The following is a 26,122-nucleotide window of genomic DNA, read 5'->3' on the forward strand; positions in this document are numbered from 1 at the left end:
CAGACCTAGTTGTAGCAGATTGACATTTCCATCCATAGTGGGTGAGAACATTGCTTTGTATCCATGGGAAGCACACTGGTTAAGAGGCAAGGCTCTGGAAGTTGGTCAGCCTGAAACGAATCATGGGTTTGCCATCTCTTCACTGCAGGACCTTGGGAAAGTTATTTAGACAAGCCGTTTGTATCTCTGTTTGCCCATTTGAAAACAGGAGTATATGTGCGACCTATATCCTAAGGTGGTAGATATAGTATGAAATGAGCTGATGATCCACGTGAATGCTTAATCAGTGCTGTGCAGTCTGTAAGACCGTGAACACATATATCCTTCAGCAGATCCTGCTGATGCCCGGACCATATGTCTCTTTCCCCTTCTTATCTCCATGTGTGCTGCAGCCCCCAAGTTTCTTTGCCATGGGCTTTGCTGGCTGCCTGGGGATGCTTCTCTTACACATGCCCATTGTTGGCCAGCTGGGCTGCAGAATTAATGATCACTCTATCTCCGGGCAGCCATTGGCTGGTACCTGATGGCAGTGGGGTGTAGTCTCCCACCTCTCAAATGAGGTCACTCTGAGTGTGCCCCTCTCCCTCCGCACACCACCTTCCACCCCTCCTGCCTTGACTTCCTCAGTGACATTGAACTCCAGTCACCAGGGTGACTCGATCAATTTCCTCCTGATCCCTCCCCTCTCCCAGGTCCTCTGCTCCCAAGCATTCCTTCCAAATCCTGATGCATGTATGTGTGTGCATGCACGTGTGCAAGCTCAGTCATATCCAACTCTTTGTGACTCCATGAACTGTAGCCCACCCAGCTCCCCTGTCCATGGAATTCTCCAGGCAAGAATATTGGAGTGGGTTGCCATTTCCTTCTGCACGGGATCTTCCCAACCCAGGGATCGAACCCACATCTCCTGTGTCTCCTGCATTGGTGGGTGGATTCTTTACAGCCTAAGCCATCAGGGCTTCCCAGGATCCCTCCCAAATCAATTATTTGTACCCAAACACTTTCTGGGGGTCTGCTTCTGGGAGGTCCAAATTAAAACACATTTTAAACCTTTTAAATCTATGCTTTAAAAGATAACTAAATGCTTTCATTTTTATTTCTCTAATGGAGAGTGAGAGTAACCTTTTTTCGTACGCCACTGGCCAAATACTTTGCTTTTCCCTGCTATCTGCCTGTTCTTGTACTTTGCTCATGTATCTGTTGGGTTGTTTGTCTTTTCCCTATTGATTTGTAAGAGCTCTTTGTAAATAATAAAAATTAGCCCTTTGTCTATTATGCGATGCTGTTGCCCACATTGCCACTCAGCTTCTGACTTTGGTTAGGACTTCTTTTTTCTCATTTTGACCATACAGAAGTTTAAATTTTTTAATGTAATCAACAAGAAGATCAGATTTAAAATAACTTTCTTTCCATCCATCCACTGCTTTGGTTTTAGCTCTGCCCATAAAAGAGGCAAGTCTGATGGAAAGTACACTCAAGCAAGAAGGACCCTTGTCAAAGCCCACTTCTATGTATAGATAACTTACTATATATATTTATACAGTAATAAATTATGATAAAATCACATATATAATTATAGCTAATAAATTTTAGATATATTATACACATAGTCAAGCTTTAGCATTAATTTCTAATCTTTCCTCTCTGGAATATATCCATGTATGACTGCAGAATTCTCTGCTCTGTGTGGATTTCTTTCTCGTTTCAAAAACCAACTTTTATAGCACCAACTTTTATGGCCTGGATAGAAGTCACTTGCTCTATTTAACACCCATCACAGAGAATTCTTGATTTTTCGGTATGTAACTTCTTAGAGTTAAGTATTGAGAATTATCATCTGCATGTCTAAAGTTCCGTCAGTCTCTCTTATTTATATCTTAGGATTTCAGGGTTTTTTCGCCCTTCTGCCTCCATTGCATCCTGAAGAATGCTTGCTGCCTGGCTTTGGACTGTTTGCAGCGTCCAGGCCTGCTTTGCTCTGATTTAGCTGTGACAAGAGGGTTGGCTGGACTTCAGGGGTGGGGGACGAGGGCTAGCACACTCAGGCGGTGTGCATGTGAGTGGCTGCACACAGATGCACCATTCAACTTCAGGTAGAAAGTGCCACATGGCTTCTCTCCCCTCACTCTGCTCCTCTGTTAGTGTCCCCTTCGGCTGCGGGCTCTTGGGTATGTGTGGGGAGTTGTTTTTAACCATATCCTGATCACTGAAGTACCATGGGGACTCCAAACAGTTTTTTCACTTATCTAGGTCACCAAAGGATACCAAGAAATAGGAAAGTATTTCTTTCTGTTCCTTAACAATGGTATATTTAAAATAGATAATCAGGATTTCCCTGGCCTTCCAGTGGTTAAGACTCCAGGCTTCCAATGCAGGGGCCGTAATTCCATCTTTGATCAGGGAATTAAATATGTGCTGCATGGTGTAGCCAAAAAGTAAATATTCAATGAGTAAATAAAATAGATAACCAACAAGGACTGACTGTGTAGCACAGGGAAGTTTGTGTCACGTTCTGTAATAACTTAAATGGGAAAAAAATCTAAAAAAGAATAGATCCATGTATCTGTGTAACTGAATCACTTGACACTAACACAACAATGTTTATCAACTATTCTCTAATATAAAATAAAAATTAAAAAGAAGAACACACATACACTGCCCAGCTCGTTCCCACCTCAGGGCATGCCTATCTCTTCTCCTTTCATTATTTAAATCTGCTCTGATATTCCTCCTGAGTGGCCACCCTGCCCATCTCATCTAAAGAAACCCCCTCTCCCAACTATCTCGAGTATCATCTTTCTACGTTAATGTTTTGCAAAGCCCTGATGTCCAGTTAGAGTCATGTTATTCATTGGCTTGCTCACTTACTGTGGTCTCCCAGCTGGAATGTACCCTCCACAAAGGAGGAGATTTGGCCCTGCATCCCCAGACCCTGATGGACACACAGTGGATGCTCCACAGGGTTGTCAGCAAGATTGCTTCCTTGAAAGGAGGGATCCAGAACATGCAGGGTTGGAAACCGGTACTGGCCTCTCGGGTAGGGGCGGTTTGGGACCTTCTTGGCTGCACAGCTGGTCACCTCACCTGGGGAATAGATGTCTCCCAGTCTTCAAAGAGGACTGGGGACTCTGCCTAAATTTTCTCCAGGGCATCACTTGGGTTTATGATTCCCGGAGGGATATAACTAACCCTGTGTGGTCAAGCTGAATCTGGAGCCTGTTCTAAGAAGTGGAGCTGGAAGGACAACTCAGAACAGAAAGAATGAGGGTCATCGGGAGGGGAGAACAGAGCCTGAAATGGCGCTGTCAGGAAAAGGTGAAGGTCTTCCTCTCGTTAAGGGTCTCAGAGGCCCAGGAGGAAGGGTGCACGGCCTTGGAGATAACAACAAATCTTCCCAATGCATGGGTCAGTCCACACAGGGCCAGGAGACGGCTTGCAGAGCTTAAAGAGAATCAGTTCATGGTTAGAATATATTAGGTCAAAGCCAGCTTGGAGAAGTCAAGGGCATTGCGTCATTTTCAGCCTCTCCCTCGGTACCACTCTTTCCGTTTCTCTGTCTCTCTTTCTCTGCGTTCATCCCTGCCTGACTGTCTGTCTGTCTTATTACTCTCACGCTTGATCTCTCTTTTGTGCTGTGGGTTTTAAAATGTCTGTCTCTCTCTTTCCTTCCGAGACCCTTTTACGAGGAATGTGTGAATGGATGGTTTTGCATGCAAGCTCATCAGCAGTCATTTACGCGGATTCCATAAAAACTTCCTGCAACCAAATCAAATGAAAACCAACCCATAAACTGGGTAGAACAAAAGGGCTCTTTGGACTTGAAAAGGTTAGAGAAGACTGCAGGGGCTGCTCACACGGTTCGATCGTGTTCGAAGCTGGGGTTTTAATTTAGTTTTCCTATTTACCCCATAGAAGTTCCTCACTGCTCAGCTGCTAATGCATTTCCAACTGAAATTTTGTAAATTATATTGGGAAACATTCTCAGCTAGAATAGATTGTGCAAGCTTTCATAATGGCTTCCCGCTGCTGCTTCTAGCAATATGGGCCTCTTCCGGAGCAATGTGTGTGTGGGTGCACGTCTTGAAGAATCCTTTCCACTTTGTCTGCTTGTCTGGCGTCTCTGTGCTCCCGGTGCCCAGCTACAGGCAGATTCAGACTTTGCATCAGCTTTAAAAGCTGGCACTTCCCCTGCCGTCTTGCCAGCACATCCCCTAAACACTTCCTGTCTATCTTTAATGAAATCACTTCCCCTACAACTCTATGAAAGAATGACATAGCTCTGTCCACGCCATTCCTCTGCCCTAAAGATGCCTGCAAAGGGACTTTCTTGATGGTCCAGCAGTTAGGACTCCACGCTTCCAATGCAGCGGGCACAAGTTCAATCCCTGGTCAGGGAACTAAGATCCCACATGCCCCACAGTACTGCAAAAAAAGTAAAAAAAAATTTTTTTAATGAAGACACCTACAAAATAAAATCTATGGTATATCATTCACATCTTTGGAGGGTGATTGGGTATCATCTACTTGGATTTAAATAGCTTATATCATTTGTTCTAATAATTCTACTTTTAATAATTATTTCTATAGAAATTCTAGGACAGGGTTATAAAGATACAGGCAAAATAATGGTTAATAATATATTGTTTATTAAAAATAAAAAATTATCTTTTGAAAGCAAGGCATGTAAGATTATCCAGAATGTTGGCCTTAATCTCAAGGGAGAGGCCTAAAATGATACAATACCCTTGACCTCTCTGAGCTGCCTTTGACCTAGTATATTCTAACCATGAACGGTATATGCTGCTACTCCTCTTTGTAGATAAATATAGCTCATCTCTTCTTACTCCTCTCTGCTTTCACACTAGACGAAGGCCCATCTATCACCTGGATGAATGTTTAGCTTTCCTACTTGGCTTCTTCTTTGACCCTCATTCCATTCACTACCCCACCTCACACATACACAGACATGCTTCACCCTCAGAATCAAATTCAAAGCCCTGAATATGATCTACCAGACCCTTTGTAGTCATTATCTAGCTGCTTTTCTCAAACATATCAGAACCCCTACCCCACCCCAACCTACCTAGGGCCTTTTACTTGCTGCTCCCTTCAGCTAGAACCCTCTTCCCTTAGATAGTGTGTGGCTACCTTAATTCATTCAAACTTCTGCTCAAATGTCATCTTAAGATCCCTTCTCTGTCCACTTGACTTACGGTATAAAGGTATCTATTTATTGTTGTCTCTCCCAGTGTGGCAGAGAGAGCTCCCACATCCATCCTTCACCTCTCCCTTTTAGTCACAACACCCACAAGTTTTAGCTGGGCAGAGGGCCACCCAGCTGGAGACTACATTTCCCAGCTTCCCTTGCTGCTAGATGAGACCTCGTGACTAAGATCAGCCCAATGGGACATGAGCATAAATGCTGTGTTCAACCTTCAGGTCAGGCCCTTTAAGGACACTGCCTGCCCTACACTTCCCTTTCTTCAATGGTGACCATGTGAGTGACAATGCCATGCTGGGGTCTGGCAGAGCTGGTGAAAGGAACCAAGTGTAAGAGGAGAAAATCTGTCTCATGAAAGCATTGTTACTTAGTTTCTGAGCCAACATTAGTCATAAAGTGCACCAGTGAACATCAGCTCCAAGTGGGCAGGGATGAGGTCTTCATCCCCAGCACTCGGACCAGTGACTGTCATGTAGTAGAAATCGAATACCTATCTGGTGGCTGAACTCATGGAATGAAGCAGGGAACAGGGAAGTGTCTGCAGGCTCAGGAATGGCAGAGAATAAAGCAGTGATTTCCAGGCAAACATCACTCTGCCCAACTGGCACTGTGGACACCTGCAGTCAGGACAGGAGACCCCCTAGATTGGAGGTGAGGACCTTGACGTGGGCATCACTGCCTCCCAGCCTGGGCAGCTTCTGAGGCTCATCTCCCTTCTAAGCCTCAGTTTATCCTACTGTGAAATGGAAGCTGTGGCAGTTGTTCCAGTTTCCATCAGGAAGATGCAGAGGCCGTGAGGTGTGGGGTCCACTAGGGAGGCCCACCCATGCCCCTTGGTGGGAGGGCTATCACTGTTCTATCAGGATTCAGACTCCTCTAGGGCTCTGCACACCACCAAGGCTCTTCCTATGATGCCCTGTGCGGAGTTCAGGTACTGCCCACCTCACAGGCTCTGCCTTTACACAGAGTAAGGAAAGCCAGGCTGCAAGGGATCAGCGGGGCTTAATCCAACCAGAGGGGGCGGAAATCTGGTGGAACTCAGGGCCATTCCCTCTTCGCTTAGCTCCAGAGGGGAGAAGCTTAGCTGACACGGGGGATGAGCGATTTCCCCACGCCTCATTGCCGAAAGCAATAGAGCCGGCAAGCTGGTAGAGGAAATACATATGCTTAGGGCAAACCCAGGGTTCCCATGGGAGTGAGCTGAGCACAGGGAGACACGTTCTGACCTCTGAGCAGGTGGCTCATCTGCATCTGAGTGAGAAGCAGGGGGTTCATTCATTTACCCATCTGCAGATGTAGGAGGCACATTTACCCCCAGAGCAGCCAAAAGGTTTCCTGGGCCATTCAACAAGCCAAAATTAGGCACCTACTGTATACCCCAGAGGCTCAGCAGTAAAGACTCCACCTGTATTACAGGAACCCCAGGAGAGATGGGTTCAATCCCTGGGTTGGGAAGATTCCCTGGAGGAGGGCAGGGTAACCCACTCCAGTATTCTTGTCTGGAGAATCCCATGGACAGAGGAGCCTGGTGGGCTATAGTCCATGGGGTCGCAAAGAGTCAGCCATGACTGAAGCCACTTGGCATGCATGCATACCCTGCACTGTGCCAGGCACACCAAAAGACAAGATAAAGAGGAAAGGACCTTTTATTGAGTGTACACCAGGTGCCAGATCTCATGCCAGACTTTGCATGCATTTTCTTATTTTGTCCCCAAGGCACCCTGATGAGATACTTGGTATTTTTACAGAAGATAAGACTGAGGCTCAGAGAGGTTAAGCAATGTACCCAAGGCCACCGAGCCAGAAGAAGTGGAGCAGGGGCAGGGTGCTGTGCTGGCTGACCCTAAAACCATCTTCTTTTCTACAGCAAGTTCCCCACCCTCCCAGAACTGGCTATCAGTCATTTCTAATAATAATAACAATAATAATTATTATTGGGTTGTTTAATTTAAACATTATTTGGAATATAATTTATATACAACAAGTGTATTCATCAGAGTACAGCTCAATGAATTTTCATGAATAGGCATACTCCTGTAACCAGCATCAGATCAAGAGACAGAACATGGAAGCACCCACAAAACTGTCCCCATCTGCCTTTCAATGATGCTTTTGCCCTTCAGGGGACCCACTCCCCTGACTTTTAACAGCCCAGATTACTTTTGAACTTGATGTCAGTGGAATCACACAGGATATGCTCTTCTGTGTGTGACTTCTTTCATTTGACACAGCCCTCACAGGTCTCATCTCTGCTGCTGCGTGTGGTTGCAGGTCGTTCATTCTTGAAGTGGTTGAGTGTTCCTTTGTGTGAATACCCCTCTCACTACTTATCTGTGCTTTGCTGATGGGCATGGGGGCACTCTCCAGTTTCGTGCTATTACAAATGGCGAGCCTATGAACAAGAACATCCCAGTACACGTCCTCCAGTGGACACACAGATGCACGCCTGCGGATGCACACCTGGGAGTGATGTGCTGAAGGTCTTGCAGGCAATCTCTCCCTGCCTTCCCACAAAGACTGGATGAGCTGGTACAATTATTAGCCTAATTTTACACATGAGTGGGCTGAGGCTTGCAGTGATGTTCCCAAGGCCCCCCGGGTAGAAAGCAACAAATCACAGAGGACCCCAGGTCTCGGACTTCAGAGCCTGAACTTCTAACCACTGTCCTGTACAGTGACATTCTGTGCCCCAGTTTCATCATCGATAGAGCTTTAAAATTCCCAAATAGACAGACAAGACCCACCTTAAGAGAGGTGGTGGAGCAGGGTGGAGGCCAAGAGCAGAGATGCTGGAGCTGGACTGCCGGGGTTTAAGTCCCAGCCTCATCACTTATCAGCTTTGCGACATGGAACAAGTTACTTTACCTCTCCTTGCCTCCGTTTCTTCCCTTGTTAATTTCGGCTGGTTGTGGGAACTAAATGCATTAATACATTTAAAATACCTAAAGCGTGCTTAGTATTAACAAAGACAAAATATATGTTGGCCATTACTAATACTGTGGGGTGAGTCACACTGCATGGTTATTGAACAAAGCAAAATAGCCCTAAAAGTACGTTTGACATGATATGGTTCACAACAGATTGTTACAACTGGAGTGGAGCTCGGTGGTCTTTGAGTCCCAAGTGCCCACTTTACAGACGGGAAAGTTGAGGCTGGAGAAAGGCAAAGTCTTACTCCATGACACATCCAGGTAAAGGGAAGGAGGGGCCTCACTGACAACTGACCCTGCCCTCTCGCATGACAGCACACTACCCTGTAAGATGAGCAAAGACTCCCGATTTACTCCTCTAGCTCCACTGGAAATCTTTTAAATCAGCAGCATAACTCTTCAACCTCCTTCCCCCTCCAGCCGCTGATCTTGGCCCTCCCTGAAAATCTCATTGTCAAGAGGAACCTTCCAGCTAGTGTGAGTAATTCCTTCCAGTTTCCTATCCACTTTCGCATGGAATTAGCCCCAAAAGTCTGGCTTTAGGAACTGGTCAACCAGGACAGTTGGTCCTCTTTCCTAGCCCATTGCCTGGCTGTTTCACTTAATTTCCCTGGAGTTAACCATTCCATGAGCCAATGTGCTTCAGTAAGCTGTCTTTTAGGAACCCAGGGAGCCAAAACTTGAACTGAAGCACTTACGTTCCCAAAAGGACATCAATTGCTACCTTTTCAGAGAAGTGTGGACAGAAAAAGCAAACAATCTCTGGAATATGGAGATGGACAGCAGAGTGTCTGCATTTCGTGTGGGGAGGGTCTTAGATGACAGCTGGCTTGTGTGTTGAACATCTACTGATGCTCACACCAAATTGATGAGAATGATCGTGTGTGCTGATGTACACACGTACACACGCTTATATACCTGTTTTGTTCACTACCGCCCCCAAGCTACATAGAATAGAAACTTAGTAGATTCTTATCAAAAGACTGAGAACGTATATGTTTTAAATGTTCACGACTGTGTTGGGATTCACTGAAAGAGCAGCAGAATTGCGATCAGACTGGCTTTGAGCCTCAATTCTGTTCATCTTCAAGGAACTTGAATGCAAATGCCAACAGGAGCCTGTAGATAATACAAACAGTGAAAGAGGGAGATTAGTCTACAGGAACTGGGGGTCCCCCACTCTATCTAAAGGGGGCAGCCTCTACTGACTTCCAGGGTCTGCTGCCAAAGGACAAATCTGGACTTTTTTTTTTTTTTTAAGGGGGAAGAGAGTCAAGTTTCCTGATTTTCAAATGTTGGAAGCTAATAAAAAACACAAACCAAACCAGACAAAAAATACTGCCTGTGCCAAATAAAACAAAACCGAAGGCTGTGCTGGGTTCTCAGGCCCCTAGGTTTGCAACCTCTGGCTTTTGAGTTATGGAAGCCTGGGTACATCACAGAGCCACCCCAAGCCTCAGTCTCCTCAGCTATAATATGACAAGGCCATTCCCTGCCTTGCTTTGCTGTCCAAGTGCTGTGAGGCACTCCTGTGAAGGCACACATAAGATGTCACTGTGAGTGGTGATGACTCTCAGCTTCCTGGAGGTAGCGATACCCCTACTGATGCATGTAAATTTCATCTGAAAGTTGTAGAGTATCTCCCACAAAGTCAGCTGGAACCAGGAATATTTTTCCTTCTCCTTGTCTGCCTTTCAGTAGAAATGTGGTGCTGATAACTTTAGCAGTAAATATAGCCCTGGTTTCCAAAGGAGTTGTTTTGATGATGTTAGAATTCCTCTGAATTTAAAGCACATCCACCCAGACAGGGGAAGAAGGGAAATGTTACAGTTTTACTGGGGCCCAGCCTCCTCCGTTTGCGTGGGAGCAGACAGGTGTTGGCAGACACATCAGTCAGGGTTCAATCTGAGAAGCAGAACCCCCTAGGAGATGTGCCTGTTCCTAGGATTCGATGTGACACATGGGGCTAGGGGGCTGGTTAAGATGTCCCTGGAAGGCTGTTCTCCCATGTCTGAGGCTGGAACTTGTCCTCAGGGAAAAGAAGATGGATGTAAAGTCAGGAGGGTGAGAACAAGCTGGAACGGTGGCAGGAGCTAGCACCCCCAGGGACAGATGGAAATTTTGTCTCTGATCTCGGTGGGGTGGGTGTTTGCAGAACCGGGAGGCCTTCATCAGAGCTCAGGAAGCTCAAGGAAGATGCAGGGGAAGATCGAGCAGTGCAGCCGCAGCTGCTGCTTATTCCCTTTTGTTGAGGCAGCAGATGCGGCTACAAAATGCCTGCTGCCTCCCTCCCACACACCCTCCCCAGATCTCCCCCAAGTTGCCCCCGTGCCCCACCCTCCAACTGGAACTCCAAAGAACTTTTAAGAGGGGACTTCCCTCGTGGTCCAGTGATAAGTAATCCACCTTCCAGTGTAAGGCTTGGGAAACTAAGATCCCATATGTCATGGGACAACTAAGCCTGCGCATCAATGAAGACCCAATACAGCCAAAATAATAATAATAATAACTTTAAAATAAAGTAAATTAGTGAAGTGAAATTTGCTCAGTTGTGTTTCACTCTTTGTGATTGTCCAAGCCAGAATATTGGAGTGGGTAGCCTTTCCCTTCTCCAGGGGATCTTCCCAACCCAGGGAGTGAACCCACGTCTTCCACATTTGCAGGCAGATTCTTTATCAGTGGAGCCACAAGGAAAGCCCAAGAATACTGGAGTGGGTAACCTATCCCTTCTCCAGCGAATCTTCCCGACTCAGGAATCAAACCAGGGTCTCCTGCATTGCAGGCAGATTCTTAACCAACTGAGCAGGGAAACCCAAAAGTAATTTTAAAAATTTAGAAAAGAATTCTAAAGAAATTCCAAAGAATTCTGAGGATTGTAGTTCAGCCTGACTAAAGCCACTCCTTTGGGGAGGTGGGGTAACATGTCTGAGCACTCCTCACAGGCCAGAAGTGGAAACACAGAGGTCTTGACAGCCAGTAAGGTGGGATTAAATGATGAGGAACAAGAGAGAATGTTTCATCCCAGTGATGGGATGGAGGCTTGGTGATCGGCGCTGGGGGCAGCTTGTTCTGCTGACTAGAGAGTTGAGTTTGGGCCAATTGGCCAACTCTTCAGAAAGACTTTGAAGAGGAGAGTCATGGGGTGACTTACTCACACAGGTAACAAATGTTCACTTCCTGACAGAGTGCTGGGTCCAAGAGAGGCCAGGTCTAAAGCCTGGTCACCAACTGGACAAAGTAGTGGTGTGTGTGAGAGAAAGAGCAAATCATGGTCAACAGACAATAGGCTATTTTAGAGACAAGAATTGGTAGGGTTAAAAGAGTAAAAGTAATAGAACAAAACAAAGTAGCCTTTGCAGAGCATTTTATAACAGTTCTCTCCTCCTCAGAAATCACCCGTGGTCACCTCACCCAGCATCCGGCCTCCTTCACAGCTCCTCAGTGAAAGACAGCTCACCCATAGGCTCCACACTGAGCCCACCAGATCCCTGCTTTCTGTGAAGAATTTGGATCAAGAGACACCGAGTACCTGGAGGAAATGGGGTGTGACTGTGGGTCTTGAAGCAGAAAGGGTGGCAGGTGGGGAGGCAGGTTGTCAGAGACTGGCCGCCTTGGACCACGCATAGACTGCTGTGTGACAGGAAACTCCTCAGGAGAGAGCCAGCCAGGGGCCCGGCCTCCTCCTGGAAAGGGAAGCCCCTTCCTCAGGCCTTCCCACCTGGGAAGATAAATCTGCCTCGGGACACTCTTAACTGTTGAAGGATAGTTCTTTGCAGGTGCCTCCAGATCCCTGTATTTCATAATTACCCCCACCCTACTCTTTCCCTTCTCTTGAGCTAAATGAGAAGAAGGTCTGTTACTTCAGCCATGGCTCCTTGATGAGAGTAAAGCTACACTTGTACCTCACCCTGTTCTCAGAACAGCCCTATCGAGAAGGAAATCATTAGGACCCTCGCCTTTCTGAGAAGCAAACTGAGACTCAGAAAAGTCAAGTAATACCGACCAAGCACAGCCAGGAGTAGGGGCAGGGAGGAGCTGAGTTCTGACCCAGGTCTCAGGACCCCAGAATCTTTGCTGTCTTTCTTAATCAACCATTTCCTCCAGGGTCTGAGCAAGCTTAAGGACTCTAAGGTGCTGAGCGAGGCTGGGAGTGTGGTGAAAAGAGAGGCTTGAGGGTTCGTGTGAGACTCAGGAAGCTCGGCCTCTGCTTCTGGGGGGCCGTGGTGGGGAGGTGCAGGCGGTTTGCATGTGTGAACCGTGCCCAGAGTCTCTGACAATGAGGTGACGATTCTGAATGAATGCCGAATGCCGGGAGCCTTTGGACGAAGTTCCTGGTTCCTGCGCCCATCCCTCCACTGAAGGGGAGTAAGTCAGGCCCTCACATCTGTGGAGGGGCTGTTTAAAAAGAGCAACATTTCAATAAGTGAGCCATGTGGTCAAATTGGTTCTGAATGAGGCATAAACAAGTGACCCAAAGCAAATGTTCATGTTCTTATTATCTCCCTCCTGGGACTTATTTTAAAGAATAAATCCTTAGAAAGAAAAGAAAAACTCGGCATGCCACAGTTTATCTGGGGACTTCCCTAGTGGTCCAGTGGTTAAGAATCAACCTGCCAATGGAGGGAACATGGGTTCAATCCCTGGCCTGGGAGGATCCCACATGTCTCCGGGCAGCTAAGCCCATGAACCACAACTGCTGAGGCCTGTGTGCCCTGAAGCCTGTGCTCTGCAACAAGCGAAGCCATCACAATAAGCCTGCACACAACTAGACCCTGATGCTGGGAAAGATTGAAGGCAGGAGGAGAAGGGGATGACAGAAGACGAAATGGTTGGATGGCATCACTGACTCAATGGACATGAGTTTGAGCAAGCTCTGGGAGATGGTGAAGGACAGGGAAGCCTGGTGTGCTGCAGTCCATGGGGTTGCAAGGAGCCAGACATGACTGAGCGACTAAAAAACAACAGAAACTAGAGAATAGTCCCTGCTTGCCACAACTAAAGAAAACCTGTGCATAGCAACAAAGATCTGACATAGCCCAAAATAAATAGATAATAAAATTAAAAAGATAGATATTCAGGGATAGCGGTGCATGCCACCTCCGCTCTAGGCTTTGCTTTCCAGTTATAACGTGAGGTATGGGAGCCCTGCAGTCACGGGTCCTCCTCGAGCAAGAAGTAGTGCTAGGCTAGCCCCCAGAGGTCCATCGTCCATCCGTGTACCCCTCCTCTGCCCTAACCCTACGTGGGAAGATGGTCTCAGACCTGGGGCCTCTCCTGCCTGAGTCATGCCTGCCACTGCAGTCACCTGCCTGAGTCTGAGGCCTCACCAACCCCTTGGGTCCTCCCTCCCTGCCTGGTTTCCTGGGTCCCAGCCCCACTGGCAGCATTTCTGGTCTTTAAACACACCAAGTGCTGCCCTGGCTTGGCACCTTCCTACCTATAATTTCTTTTGCTGGGAAACTGGATGCTGTGCTTAGTCGCTCAGTCGTGTCCGACTGTTTTTGACTCCATGGACTTTAGCCCACCGGGCTCCTCTGTCTATGGGATTCTCCAGGCAAGAATGCTGGAGTAGGTTACCATTTCCTTCTCCGGAGGATCTTCCCGACCCAGGAATCGAACCCGCATCTCTTGTGTCTCCTGCATTGCCCAGCAGATTCTGTACCAGTAGCACCATCTGGGAAGCCCTTTGTAGGGAAACTGGATGGCTCCTTCCAAAAAAACACAGACTAGATGGCTTCAGCAACAGATAAATACTTTCTCGAAGTTTTGGAGGCTGGAAGTCTGAGCTCAAGGTGTCTGCCTGCAGGGTTGGCTCCTCCTGAGGCCTCTCTCCTTGGTTTATAGACACCGGTGGCCTTCTCCCTGGTGCCTCACAATGTCTTTTCTCTGTGTGTGCATATCCTGGCATCTCTGTGTCCAAATTTCTTCCTCTTCTTATATGTATTTTTGGCCATACAGTGCAGCATGAAGGATCTTAGATCCCCAGTCGGGGCTGAACCCAGACCCTCAGCAATAAGAGCAAGAAATCCTAATCACTCAGCCACAAGGGAACCCCCCAAATTTCCTCTTCATAGAAGGAAGGCACTCATATTGGATTAGGGCCCACTCAAGGCCTCATTTGAACTTAATCACCTCTGTAAAAGCCTTGTCTGCAATGCCATCACTTTCTGAGGTGCTGGGGATCAGGGCTTCAATAGAAATTTGGGTGAAAACATCATTCAACCAGTAACACCACCCCTCCAGCATCTCCTTAAATGGTATTTTCCAGGAGTAACCCCACACAGAGATATGTAGGTTGCTCCCTGTCTCGGGGAAATTTGTCTGAGGAGGGCCAACATCAGCCCAGCTCTGCAGCCAAGCTGTGTGCGTGGTGGGAGCAGTGTTAGTCTGGGGGAATGAGAGCCTTTCCTTTGCCAAATGCACCAACTGTTCTAGAAGCCACACACCCAAGGGCCACATCTGTCCAGAGGGGAAACTTTTTACTAACTCTTCTAAGGCATTGTTTAGGCAAGCAGGAGCAGTGCTTACTCTTTGTCTTACCCAGCATCCTCCCAGAGTTTGTTCAAATTCATGTTCATTGAGTTGGTGATGCTATCGAACCATCTCATCTTCTGCCACCCCCTTCTACTTTTGCCTTCAATCTTTCCCAGCATCAGGGTCTTTTCCAATGAGTCTGCTCTTCTTATCAGGTGGCCAAAGTATTGGAGCTTCAGCTTCAGCATCAGTCCTTTCACTGAATATTCAGGGTTAATTTCCTTTAGGATTGATCGGTTTGATCTCCTTGCAGTCCAAGGGACTCTCAAGAGTCTTCTCCAGCACCACAGTTTGAAAGCAACAATTCTTGGGTGCTCAGCCTTCTTCATGGTCCAACTCTCACATCCATACATGACCACTGGAAGAACCACAGCCTTGCCTACATGGACTTTGTCTGCCATGTGACATCTCTGCTTTTTAATATACCATCTAGGTTTGTCATGCTGCTGCTAAGTCACTTCAGTCGTGTCCGACTCTGTGCGACCCCATAGATGGAAGCCCACCAGGCTCCCCCGCCCCTGGGATTCTCCAGGCAAGAACACTGGAGTAGGTTGCCATTTCCTTCTCCAAGGTTTGTCATATAGCCTTGTAATAACATCCCCTCTGCAGCCCCTCTTTCTTCACCCCAACATCGTGTTTGCTTTTAGTGCACAGTAACAACCTGTTCTAGTGGTTTCGTGTTTTATTTTCCAAAGTGAACTTGGCTTGATCAGTGTCACAACCTCCGCTCCTCACACGCAGCCTGGCAAAGGAGTAACTGTCCTTCAGAGGAAGGCAAGAGCCTTCTGAGAGCTGCTGCATGGCTCTCCACTTCCTTGTCTTCTGGGTCTGATGAGCACATACCTGGAGGCAAGGGCGGTGAGTGGGAGAACTGGGAGACTTTCCCAGGAAAGTTCACCAGGGGTCAGGTGGCTGCTGGCCGGCATGAACCCCGGAGGATGGAAATGCTGAGTGAGATGGAAAAACGGAAAAACGTCTCGAGCGGAGAGGAAGGAGCTGAGCGAGCCTTGGAGACACATAAGGTGTGCTTATGAGGTTGGGGCAGTGGAAGAAAGCACAAGAGCCTGTGAAAGAGCCCACAGTCTACCTAAAAATGCCACGGAGGCCGAGCCAGCTCCAGATTGGTGGGAAGCGTGCAAGGACCAGACGGAGGAGCCGTGCGTCTGTGAGGGCAGCCCATAATACCTGCAAGGCTGGCGTGTAAATCACTCACATGGCTGGCAGGTTGCAGGAGACATTACTCTCTAAGGAAAATCGTTTCCTGACCCACTGGTTCATCTATTTCAGGGTGTTGTTTTTGGAATAATTGCAGGCATGTAACTTGCAAAAGCATCATTTGAATATTTTTCTTGAGGCCTGCTGAAAACCAGAGCCTCGCAATTCCCTTTTCCTGCTAAGGTTTGCCCGGCCCGGTCACTAAAGCCCAGAGGAACATTCTTGAGAATTCCTTTTCTTAGCTCAGTGGGCCATTGTAAATCCAGGGTGATATTTTTCCTCACAGGTGGACATATTCATTTTTTGGGTTGTTGTTAGGTCACACAGAGTCCTGGGAAATGGCCTATTGTTCAGAGTTGGAAGGAAAAGGCGCATAAGGCATGACATTCTTAATTAGAGGTTTGATGAATGAAATGCAATAATGAAGTTTCTTTTGTTCTCGCCTCTGGGGCCCACTATTGTTAATCTATAACTTGCTATATGGATTCGAACTTATTAATCATTTTAAAGCAAAATTCTATGTAATGACTGAGATGGAAAATGAGGCTTTGATGAAATAAATTGTCAGTCTGCCTGATTTTCCTACCCAGTGATGCAAAGTGACAGATTCTCAAGTTCAACCCCAGCCCCCACAAGAGAGGGTTTGGGGGAGCCAACATGGGCAAAATGAGGAAGGTTGGGAGATTCACAGGTGAGGCTGTCATCTCTGCCCCATGCACAGGTGTGAACAAGGCCCGTGGCTCCAAGTGGGACCTTTGGTTTCACCATATTGGTGTCAACGGCTGCTTCCTGGCAAGGCAGGCCCTTCTCCTCTTCCCACCCCAGATTATGGCCTGAATTAGGAAGATGTGCCGGAAAGAATTCAGCCTTTCTGGCCAGAGCTCATCATGGGCATTCTACTTTCTTATACCTAAACAGCTTCCTTGGTGGCTCAGATGGTAAAGAAATCTGCCTGCCAATGCAAAAGACCTGGGTTTGATTCCCTGGGTCAGGAAGATTCCCAGGAGAAGGAAATAGCAACCCACTCCAGTATTCTTGCCTGGAGAATTCCCTAGACAGAGGAACCTGGCGGGCTACAGTCCATGGGGTCCCAAAGAGTCAGACACGACTGAGCGACTAACACACACACCTAAATAGCACTTTGAGATTTGTAAACTATTTTTTACAACCAGGCCCAATTTGACTTCACAGCATTCTTGGGAGGCAACCAGAAATGAGTTGATTATCCCCATTTCATAGGTGAGCAAACTGAGGAAGAGAGTGACAACATGACTTGGCCAGATCACTGAGCGACGACTTGAACCCGGGGCTCCTGACCTGCAGCCCGGCTGCCCTGTGCGTCACACTGCACCACGACGGGCCCATCCAGGGGCTCCAGGCACCGAGGCGGAACGTCCAGGGCTTCTACTGTTTCCAGTAGGAGGGTGCAGTGAGAAAGTCTAAGCCCGGGTGACTTGTGGAAGGAGTATGATTTTTTGTTTTTTTATCTGCCCTCCTGTAGAATGTGAAGCCCTTGAAATCAGGCAGAATGGTCTATTTTGTTTAGTCTTGTTTTCTCAGTACCTAGAAGAGTGCCTGGCACATAGTAGGTGCTCAATATGTATTTGATAAGTGAATTCATGAGTAGGAAATGAATGAGGCAATCTACCTCAGAACCTAGGGCCCCCTTCTCCAGGCACCACCCCGTATCCGTCCCCTGGGCCCCCCAGACCCTTCCTGACTCTTTCTTCCCTGAGAGCATGACATTGGAAGCCACACAGAGTTGTCACCACCATACTCTGGTTGACGTTCACAAGGTCCACTCAGGATAAAGAGAAAAGGCAGATGTTTCACCCTGATGTGAGATCGGAGAGTGTGGAGAATGGGAGAAATGTGGATATTCTGGATGGTGCAGACTGCCAGCCTCACAGATGCTGGGGTGGAGGATGGACCTGGGTCCTGTTCCTTACTTCTTCTTCTTCCCTCCCTTGCTCCCTCCCTCATGTCTGCTCTGTTCTCTGACACACATTGCAGCTGCCAGGTCAGCACCCCCACTGGGAACCCTGGAGATCCTGGTTCCAGGGTTATCAGGTCAGAATCAGGGGAGTGTAGACCGTGCCCACTTGATGCGGTCGCTGTAATAAGCAGGGGGTGGCAGAACAAACAGAATATTCAGAGTCTGACAAGTGAGGGTGTGAATCCCAGTTCCTCCTTCCTAGCTCTCTGCCCTCAAGACAACAACAATAATAGTACTGAAATAGTTTTTGTTACTGCTTTTTGAGTACTTGTCAGCATCAGGTCTTGACTGAAGCTCTTCCTGTTTATTTTCCTACTTAACCCTCACAACAATCCTATATCCAAGAGGTGGGTATCAATATGCCTTTTTGTAGATTAGGAAAACTGAGGCTCAGAGAGGTTAAGCATTTGTCTAAGGTCACACAGGTAAGTGGAAGAACTGAGCCTGGAGACAAGTCCATCAGTCTTAAAGTCTGAGCTGTTATTACACTTCCCTGTTTACTTAGACTACAAAACAGTCCCAGCCTCATCACCCAGGATGAGTGGGACTCCTCATGCCAACCACACAGGCTCGCTCTGAGACAAGTGGCCTGGGAAGGTGTCCCAGCAGATGTTGGTTGGGGCAGCCTGGCTCTGTGCCTGACACGAAGGGGAGACCAATCCAGCAATGGCTTCAGGTTCCTTAGAACCGGGACCCCACAGCCTTCGCAGCAGGCAATTTCCAGATGTTTCGCGAGCTCTCTGCTGCCTGCCCCCTGCCCCTTCCCTCTCTCTCCTCCCCCAGCCGCTAACCCTCTGTCCTCTGGGTTTCCCAAACCTGCAGGGCTTGCAGCCTCCTCACTGCTCCAGCCAGCTGAAGAAACAGCCCTGGAAAGGCGACAGTTTTAAAGGGGAAGTGTCGTGTTGAGAGAGGCGTATCTGGGAGGTCCCTGACGCCAAGTCAGAATAACAAGTCTGATGTTTCTTTTGGTTTTCTTGACTTTTCCTTCTTCAGAGCTGATGAAATAAGAAAACACAAGCGGGATCCCTTATAGGTGTGAGTGTGTGTGTGCATGCGTGTGTGTGTGTGTGTGCACACATGTTCATGTGTGTGTGTTGGAGAGGGGGCATCCTTTGTGACAGGGTGAGCCTGAGTTTTGCCTGAGTCCTTGAGCAGGTGGTGTTGGGAAATTCCCAGTAACTGGTGGCTTCCAAGTCTCCAGCGCTGATCCCCTCCCTGCCATCAAAATCCAAATCCTTTCTCAGAAGCCTCCAGTGGCTTCCTGCCTTCACCATTGTAACTCCTAACCTCCTCACCATAGCTAGGCACGGGTTCAGAGTTCTCCATCCACCTCTCCAACCTGGGTAAACCTCTTTCCCCCACTCCAGGCCATCCCAGACATAACGAATCTCCTCTTTGTCCATCTTCAAACCCTCTAAGCTCATCCCTACCTCGGGACTTTTACACTAGAATTCCCTCTCCACCACCCCTCTCTCACCCAAGCCATCCTTCACATGGCTACCTCTGCTTTTATATCACCTCCTCCATGCAGCCCTCCTTGATCACCCTGTCTAAAGTAATCACCCCTCTTCCACCCGCTTCTCTTTACCTTTTTTTTTTTTCCATTATGGCTTTAATTTTTGTCACCACCTGAAATCATGCTATTATTCTGTTATGTCTGTCTCCCCTTCAGCTAGAATCCTTGGGGCAGAGACAGTGTCTGTCTTGTTCACTTTTGTAGGTTCGGTGTCAGGACCATGGCTGGGACATGATGGGACCTCAATAAATATTTGGTGAGTGAATGAATACATAAATGAACAAAAAGAATAAAAAGTTCTTTTGGGAAAACAGACTAAGGTTGTATAAAAGAATCAAGAGCCACTGTAGTCAATTCACCCCAGGAAGTCCCGGAGGAGGGTGGGGATAGGCATGGATCAGAGGGGCCACCCTGCTGATGAGCACCCACGCTGAGCTGGGAGGTTACGGGGTCAGGGGGAGGGGACGGGAGGCTCATTTGTTTCTGACGCGACACCCGGTCCTCTTGCTGGGGGAGAATTAAGTGATTAAGAGTTAGACTCAACTTTGGCATCCCATCTCTGCAACTTCCTAGCTCTGTGCCAGTAGAACTGTTATTTAATCACTCTGAGCCTCAGTTTCTCCATCTGTAAAGTGGTGCTAGCAACAACATAGCTCTTGTGAGGACCAAAGAGGTGCATGAAAACTCTTGCACTCAGCATTTCATCAGTTCACAGAGGTGGCAACAGTTATGTGTGGCCACTGTCTTCCGGAAAGGGCCATTCTAACAACCAGGCTCCATGTCCACCTGAGGGTGTGGATTTGTTCAGCAGAATACATGTTTATTTCCTTTGATATTTTAGAAATGTCCTAGAACACCCAGGCAGGGACCTGGCTCTGCTCTGTGGCCTTGGACCCATCACTTCAGATATCCAAGGCTTGCCTTCCACATCAGCACTGACATTAGCAATGAAATTAGCAATGGTCTCTGATACCTTCACCCTCACACACCTACTAGTCTGCTCTGAGAATAAGATTTTTATTTTAATGTCCAAAATTTTGTATCTTTCATTGGATCTTAATTATAGATTTATTTTCATGAACTATCGACTGTTATATACATTTTTCCATAAGTATATCCACTTATAGAATTCCATATATTTCTCTACAAGGAGACAATGGAGTTTAATGTAGTTTAAGACTCTGGGTTTAGGCAGCATCAAGTCCTGGCTGTGCCATCTTCTGAGTGCGCTCTCAGGCAGGCGTGCCTTCTCTCCACCTCTGGTTCCATCATCTTAAAATGACAAAGCAATAACATCTGCAAGATTTGAAGAGTAACAAAAAGCATATAAAATTGTATACCAGTGTTCATAAAAGCATCATTCACAATAGCCAAAGGGTGGAACTAACCCAAGTGTCCATCAACAGGTGAATGGATAAACAAAATGTGATCTCTTCATAGAATGGAATATTATTCAGTCTTAAGGAGGGAAAATTTGACACATGCCAGAACATGGATGAACTTTGAAAACACTATGCTAAATGAACAAAGCCAGATTCCCAAAGGCAGACTCTGTATGGTTCTCCTTATATGAGGTATCAGATTAGTCAAATTCACAGAGACAGAAGGTAGAATGGTGGTTTCCAGAGGCTGGAGAAGAGGGAATGGAAATTACTTGATGCTTGATGCTGCCTAAACCCAGAGTCTTAAACTACATTAAACTCCATTGTCTCCTTGTAGAGAAATATATGGAATTCTATACGTAATTTAATGGGTACAGAGGTTCAGTTTTGAAAGAGAGAAAAGTTCTGGAGATGTGTTGGGGTGATTGTTGTACACCTATGCAAATGGATTTAATGTCATTGAACTGCACACGAAAACATGTACAGTTCAAATGTATCTATGCATGTATGAGAAATTTATGTTAAGACTATACATTTTGAACTATGTATATTTTACCACAATAAAAAATAATTTTTTAAAAAAATGTAAAGTATTTACCATAGTACCTGGCATCATAGATTTTAAAAGAGCTAAAATAAGATCACTTTTCAGGAACAGGTGATATTACTGTGCTTTATAACCTGTAATGCGCCATCAAAATATATGGTGTTCCTACTACACTTTACCTGTAATGTATACATGTACACAAGCTCAGTCATGTCCAACTCTTTGTGGTTCTATGGACGCTAGCCCACGAGGCTCCTCTGTCCATGGAATTTTCCAGGCAGGGATACTGAATCGGGTTGCCATCAAACCCGTGTCTCTTATACATCTCCTGCATTGGCAAGTGGGTTGTTCACTGCTAATGCTCCCTGAGTGGAATTGACCCAATGAAACAGTCATTCCTAGAGATGGTCTCTTTCCCACCATCTCCCCTCACTCTGGATCTCTCTGCTGATGGACTGTGGGTGCCTCTGTAAACTCATGTAGATGAGCATTTGGGCAACTCACTAACTATAGAAAACCGGGAACAAATCACACTCTAATTTGCTGGTCTGGTGGTCTGATTTGTGACTTCTTGGAGGTTGTGTTGCAAAGCAAGATTCAGCAGTGTGAGGTCTGCTGGGCATGGGAGAAGGGAGTTTGCCAGAGTGTGAGTCTGGGGTCCCCAGCCCACTGCCTCAATCCTTGGCATCTTCTCCAGTATTACTGTACATCCCCAATCTCAGGCTGTGATCCCAAGATCCGTGTCCATCCCAGAGGGAAAGAGGTCTGGACTCTTTGGCCAGCTTGGAGGAGATAGGAAGTTCTCTTCTTATTTTTAGATGATTTTATCCTCACTTGCTGTGGAAGGATGCTGCCAAATCCATGCTGACACGGGGCACTCAGGCTCAGGGAGTGTCATCAGACTTTAAGACTCTTCCTTCTTTTCTTCCCAGGCAAAACTCAGGGCTGGGGGGCAGGAGGCCTGGGTTCTAGCTCTGCCACCAATGTCCCTGGAGACTAGTAGAGAAACCCATCACACTGTCCCACAACCCAGTCTCGCTCACTGTAAAAGTGGGATTCCGTAGTTCAGGTGCTTCTCCAGGCGTGGATGACCGGGAGGCTGGCCTGGCGGGTGAGAAGGTGTTAGTCATGATGCTGGCTTTGGAATGAGAGTTGGGGTGATCCTGGAGGCAGGTGATCTGATTTTGAGATCCCAGGTCTGCCATGTGCTTACAGCCATAAAAACTCCTGCCTGCTTCATGGTGTTACTATGAAAGTCAGCTAAGTTGGTTTCAGTGAAGTCACCAGTACCACAGAGGTGCATCATCAACAATAGGCAAGAGCACTGTGCCCATCCTCCCATCACAGCAGGTAGGATCACTGCTGCTTTCGACAGAGGCCTTGCCTGATCAGACAGCTGGAAAATGTATGGCTCTGGGATGTGGCCAAGAGAGGGCCCAGATGCAATGGGTTGGTTAGGATCTGGTGAGAAACAGAGTGTGAAATAATGGTCAACACAGGAGCTGTCTGGGCATGTTCTAAATGGTTCTTACTTCCTTTCATTATCACTCGCGTTATACCCATGACGCGAGTATAGAAATCAAGTTAGGTAAGTTAGGAGGGAATGTGGAGCATGGGGGAGGAAAATGGATTTTGATGTCACGTAATCTTTTCTCTTTTAATTTTTCTTTTATTGGAGTATAATTCCCTTACAATGTTGTATTAGTTTCTGACGTACAACAAAATGAATCATATATATATATATATGCTCCTCCCTCTTGAGCCTCCCACCCTCCCTCCCACTCCTCTGGGTCATCACAGAGTACCAAGGTGAGTTCCCAGGGCAATACAGCAGCTTCCCCACTGGCTATCTGTTTCATGCACAGCTGTGCATATACGTCAATGCCACTCTCCCAGCTCATCCCACCCTCTCCTTCGCCCTGTGTCCACAAGTCTCTTCTCCATGTCTGTATCTGTATTCCTGCCCTGCAAATAGGTTCATCTTTATCATTTTTCTAGATTCCATATATACAATATTTATACAATTTTTACAATACAATATGTATACAACATTTATACAATTTAATATCCAATATTTACTTTTCTCTTGCTGACTTCACTCTGTATGACAGACTCTAGGTCCATCCACATCGCTACAGATGACCCAACTTCATCCCTTTTTATGGCTGAGTAATATTCCATTGTACATATATACCATGATGTCATACAACCTTGAGTTCAGATTGACTCTCCAGCTGTGTAGATGTGTGGCTTTGGGGAATTTGTTTAACCTTTCTGTCTCCGTTTCTGTATCTATGAAGTGTAGGTAGCAATCCTTGCCTTTTCAAGGTTCTTATGAGAATTCAATGAGATGAGGTAAGTAAATTACACAGCCCCTTTGTCTTAAGTCAGATATGGTTAAAACATTATGCTGCTCCTGGTATAGAGTGGCACAATCTGTTTCTCCACTTCTGAAAGGGGCTGGCTTTGTGACTGGTTTTGGCCAATAAAACATGATAAAAGTGATGTTATACACCTTTGCAAGAGAGGCCTTAAAAAGCCTTGTGTCTTCTACCATAGTCCTCTTGGAATGCCGCCCCTGAGACCACCAAGTGAGGAAGCTGGTCTAGCCTCCTGGAGGGTAAGAGGATGCACAGAGGGATGCTTGGAGGCCCAGCACAGATGCTGGACATGAATGAGGCCCTCTTGGATCTTCCAGACCAGTGGACCTTCCAGCTGAAACGAGTACAATTGTCTAGCCTACTTACAGAATTGTGAGAAATAGTAAGTCCTTGTTGCTTTCAGTCATCAACTGTTGGACTGGTTTGTTCCATAACAAGACTGCCTGAAATAGTCCTCCACACAGACTAGTTGAATTGGATAAAGATGAAAATTTTTCGAAATATACAGCATGTGCTTTTAAACACAAGCTCCTATTATTATTATTGCTTTTGTTATTCATACTGACTTGTTGTTTAGTTGCTAAGTGGTGTCCAACTCTTTTGCAGCCCCATGGACTACAGACTGCCAGGCTCCTCTGTCCATGGGATTCTTCAGGCAAGAATCCTGGAATGGGTTGTCATTTCCCCCTCTAGGGGAATCTTCTCGACCCAGGGATTGAACCCACATCTCCTGCATCTCCTGCATTGGCAAGCAGATTCTTTACCATTGAGCTACCTGGGAAACCCATATTCATACTGATTGGCTATAATAATAATGTAATATAACGTAACAATATAATCATCATGGTAGATTAATGACTTCTCACTTCCTGTCTCCGGGAGAAGACCACAGTCTGTTGGAACAGGCTTCGACAGGCTCAAAGCAGCCGCAACCTCCTCCGCAGACGAACGTTTTATTTCGCTCTATCTTCTCACGTCTGTAATAGCTCCGCATCGCCTCGATTGGCCGCCTGGGATGGTGCCATGGCTCCTATTAATCTCGCGATACGTGGCAGCATTGCACTGAAGTGCCACGCTCTTCGCTGCCTGTGTGGGGCACAGAGCCTATTTTTAGTGTTTTACATCTGTAATTATGTATGTTTCACTGCCTCTCAAATGCATATTTGCTCTGGGGAGAGGTTATGGTTATATAATCTCAGTTATTTTTGATAGGGCCAAATGTGTTAGACCGATCTTCTACGTCTCATTCAGCCAAAGAAAACTGTCCAACTGTTTCTTCTTCAGACTCCCATGGAAGTAAGGGTGAAATTAAAAATATTTAAGCACTGGTAGAGCATGTGTGGAGAAGGCAATGGCACCCCACTCCAGTACTTTTGCCTGGAAAATCCCGTGGATGGAGGAGCCTGGTGGGCTGCAGTCCATGGGGTCGCTAGAGTCGGACACAACTGAGCGACTTCACTTTCACTTTAATGCATTGGAGAAGGAAATGGCAACCCACTCCAGTGTTCTTGCCTGGAGAATCCCAGGGACGGGAAGCCTGGTGGGCTGCCGTCTATGGGGTCGCACAGAGTCGGACACGACTGAAGCGATGCAGCAGCAGCAGCAGCAGCAGCAGCAGCAGAGCATGGGTACTGACAAATCAGAATGCAACCAGTTGGTGTATCACTTGGTATTTATGGGGTCTATTAGCTCTGCTCTCAGGCTTCCCAGGTGGCTCAATGATAAGGAATCTGCCCATCAGCACAGGAGATGTGGGTTTGATCTCTGGGTTGGGAAGACCACTTGGAGGAGGAAATGGCTCCTCCTGGGAAGGAACTTCCCAGGCAAGAACACTCCAGTATTCTTGCCTGGGAAATCCCATGGACAAGGGAGCCTGGCAGGCTACAGCCCCTGGAATCTCAAAGAATTAGACAGGACTGAGATCCAACCAGTCCATTCTGAAGGAGATCAGCCCTGGAATTTCTTTGGAAGGAATGATGCTAAAGCTGAAACTCCAGTTCTTTGGCCACCTTATGCGAAGAGTTGACTCATTGGAAAAGACTCTGATGCTGGGAGGGATTGGGGGCAGGAGGAGAAGGGGACGACAGAGGATGAGATGGCTGGATGGCATCACGGACTCGATAGACATGAGTTTGAGTGAACTCCGGGAGTTGGTGATGGATAGGGAGGCCTGGCGTGCTTCGATTCATGGGGTCGCAAAGAGTCGGACACGACTGAGCGACTGATCTAATCTGATCTGAGTGACTAAACAATAGCAAAGTCCTGCTCTCAAGGGCCAATTTAGTTTATGAATTAATTTGTGATTTTTTAGAAATTAAAGTTCCCTTCAAGGAAACTTATCAACTGGGAAGTGGGGCTTGGAATAATGCTGGTTTTAATAGGATGGTATCAATGTTGATG

This window comes from Bos indicus x Bos taurus, chromosome 18, assembly GCF_003369695.1.
Source record: "Bos indicus x Bos taurus breed Angus x Brahman F1 hybrid chromosome 18, Bos_hybrid_MaternalHap_v2.0, whole genome shotgun sequence".
Taxonomy (NCBI): Eukaryota; Metazoa; Chordata; class Mammalia; order Artiodactyla; family Bovidae; genus Bos; species Bos indicus x Bos taurus.